Source organism: Cryptomeria japonica, chromosome 6, assembly GCF_030272615.1.
Source record: "Cryptomeria japonica chromosome 6, Sugi_1.0, whole genome shotgun sequence".
Lineage (NCBI taxonomy): Eukaryota > Viridiplantae > Streptophyta > Pinopsida > Cupressales > Cupressaceae > Cryptomeria > Cryptomeria japonica.
In genome coordinates this window covers 454,370,350-454,373,456 of record NC_081410.1, presented here as the reverse complement: position 1 = coordinate 454,373,456, position 3,107 = coordinate 454,370,350, and positions in this window count along the sequence as shown.

Here is a 3,107-nt window from a genome sequence, read left to right as displayed (position 1 = left end):
CTTAGCAATTTCTGAGTCAAATAGGATGTACTTGTAATCTTTTGATGGAGAAATAAAATATACAGTCCAGAGAATTTAAACTCAGTCTTGTATTGTCTCTATGTCATTGTATTGGTGTTTATTTCATTTAAGTAATCAAAGATTGTTTATTTCAATGACTTGTTAGGCATTTGATGAAGTTTTGTTTAAGTCTTTTTCTCAAGAAGGAAATATAAATGTACTTTCAACAAAGTCATTGATATTAGTATTTTGGTGTGGATCTGATAATGAAGTCTGGTGCAGATTAGGACTCTGTATATGTCAAGCATATACAGATTTGACAGATCACTAACTTGTGACTTGTGTACGTGTTTCTCTTGTCAGGTTGCAGTATGTTGCAGATGACTCTATTTTTCGGATAAGGCATTGGTTTACCTGTTGGTTTTTGTTGCATTTTGTGGTCCCATTCAAAAGTCAAATCAACTTTCCATTTTATGTTTTAGTTGTACCAATCAATAAGGAAAGTTTATAGGAATGTACAGTGGTTTTCTATAAACCTTTTACTATTTTTGTAAGAAAATAGTCATAAAAGGGTTCACCTTCCCAAGGTTTTATAAGCTTAAAGTGTAGGAGGTTTCCTAATTGGAACCTCATCTTGTTGTTCTCTTCCATTGCACCACAGAGGCAGTAACATTCACTTTTAAAAAAGAGAGGGAACAGAGGTTTTCAAAATGGAGAACAAAAAAAATGGCGACTCTGCTGGGGACGAGTCAAATAAGATAAGTTTTATACTCCAAATCTGTGTCTTTATTGCATAAACATTATTCACTATGTTAAAATATATTTTATTCTAAATATTTTGGGTGGTGACTCTGAAGTAAGGAAAAAACCAGTGTTCTTTTAGAAAAAATCACAGTCACTTTTAAAAGGTTAGCAAGATGAATAGGGGAAGGAATACTAGGTCTTATATGAAGAAAAACCCTCAAGAGAAGTTGCATGAAGGGTTACCTGAACTAGTTAGGAAGGGTTGGAAGTAAAATGTTATTCTTGATCAGTCAAATCAGTCATGGAAATAGAAGAGTAATCAAATAGGTAAGTCTTCTGAGTGTCTCATATATGCAAGGGCCAATGCCTCTTCTCATGACTCTGACCATGATATTATGGGTTTTCATGTTGTCCTCTTTGGTGTTAATGATGATATCCAAACCTTTCACCAAAGATTGTCTAATACTAGTGCTTCTGGGAGACATAGGCATAGTACAAGTAATAGGGTCAGTTTCATTCCCAAAACTATGGAAGGAAATATCAGTTTGATTGATATGGACCAACTAAATGTATTAGATTTGGAGGAAACCTTGCCAGATCAAGATGAAGTGTCCCAGGAAATTGAGGTTCTCAATAAGAGAGTACATCAATTGATTGCTATGAGAAAAAAGAAGGAAAGGGAAAAGGAGAATGAAACCAAAGCCAAACTTATTGAAATAGAAAGATTATTAAGACATATTGTAGATCTTGAGTTGTTTCCTCAAGAAGAACCTAGGAGTGAAGAGCATGGTCTTTTTATTAGAGAAATCTTGGATCCTAAAATTGATTCTGTACCTAAAGTTGTAGCACAACCTAGTAGGGATGTTCACAATGATCCCCAACGTAACAAACCTGTTATTGACAAAGGGAAGCAAAAAGAAATGGAGAATAGGTCTGTAGATCTAGTGTTAGGAAGTGCAAAAGGACCCCAAGGAATGACTTTTCTTGAGATTAAGGTAGAAAGGATAAGGAAAGAAAATGAAAACTTGCAAAGGGAGTTAGAAAAGGCTGAAATAGAAGCACTTAATACTGAGTTCAGAAGAAAGATACATTGCTTAAAAGCTCCTCCTATAACTTTCCCAACTGTAGATCAAAGTAATTTTACATCTCAACATACTTCTGCCTCTCTGTTGAATACTCAACCAATGATGCAAACAAATGCTACCCAAAATATTTTTGTTGTTCCCTCAAGTACAATTCCAGCAAACCAAACCAGTCATGGACCATCCCATAATCAAAGTCATCAAATTCCTAGAGCTAGTGGTTCAGGCCCAAGGGTGAATATTGGAAATAACTTTGTTGGAAATCAGTTTCAAAGGAGACCTATAAATGTTGAGTTGTATAGGCAGTTATATTTTGATGGAATTCCAGGATATCCAAACTGTGTCCCTATTGAAATGAGGGATAGACTGTAGAAGTTTGTTGGGAACAATGCTATCAATGTTGAAGAGCATCTGAAATCTTTTGGTGACATGATTAATGACTATGAAATTGGTGATGAGGTTGTCATCATGAAGCTGTTTATGCAATCTTTGATTGAGGATGCTAGAGATTGGTACAGAGGGTTACCAGTAGATAGCATTAGTTCTTGGGAGGAATTCAAGAATTGCGTTAAAGAGAAATATGGAGATAACACAAATGTGAGCTTCATGCTCAATGAATTTAACAATATCAATAAGTCTGATAATGAGGTTGTTACAGATTTTAATGCACGGTTTCAAAAAGAAATGCATAGGCTCCTTCAATGTATGAGGTTAGACGAGAATGTATGTCTAACCACTTATTACAATGCCTTTGATCCTAAGATGGCTTACATTCTCAGAGATAAGAACCCACGTAGTTTAAGAGATGCTATTAGAATTGCAATCAATGTAGAGAGTAATAGAAAAGCATCAGGTAAAGTGAGAAGAAGGACTGATGGAAGATTGTGGTAGGAACAAAAACCACAACAAAATAAATCCTCTAAAGAAGAGGATAAAATAGAGAAATTAATGATTGTTGTTAAGGATCTTACTGCTAAAGTAAGTAAACCTAAGAAGCCTCACTACAACTGGCAAGACAGACCTTCTAGATTGCATGATATGCCATATAACACTGCATGGAAAGATGACAAGCCTGTGCAAGATAGATCAAAAGGCACACAAAATCAGGATATCCCTGATCCTTTAAAGTCAGGAAGTGTACATAATATGGAAAATACCCCTTGGTGTATGGCATGTGATGGGCCACATTCCCCCTATCAGTGTGTTGTGGCTTAAGCTCTAAATGAATCCATGAGAAATGAGGGTGAACCTGCAGTCAATATGTTTGAGTATACTATGGAC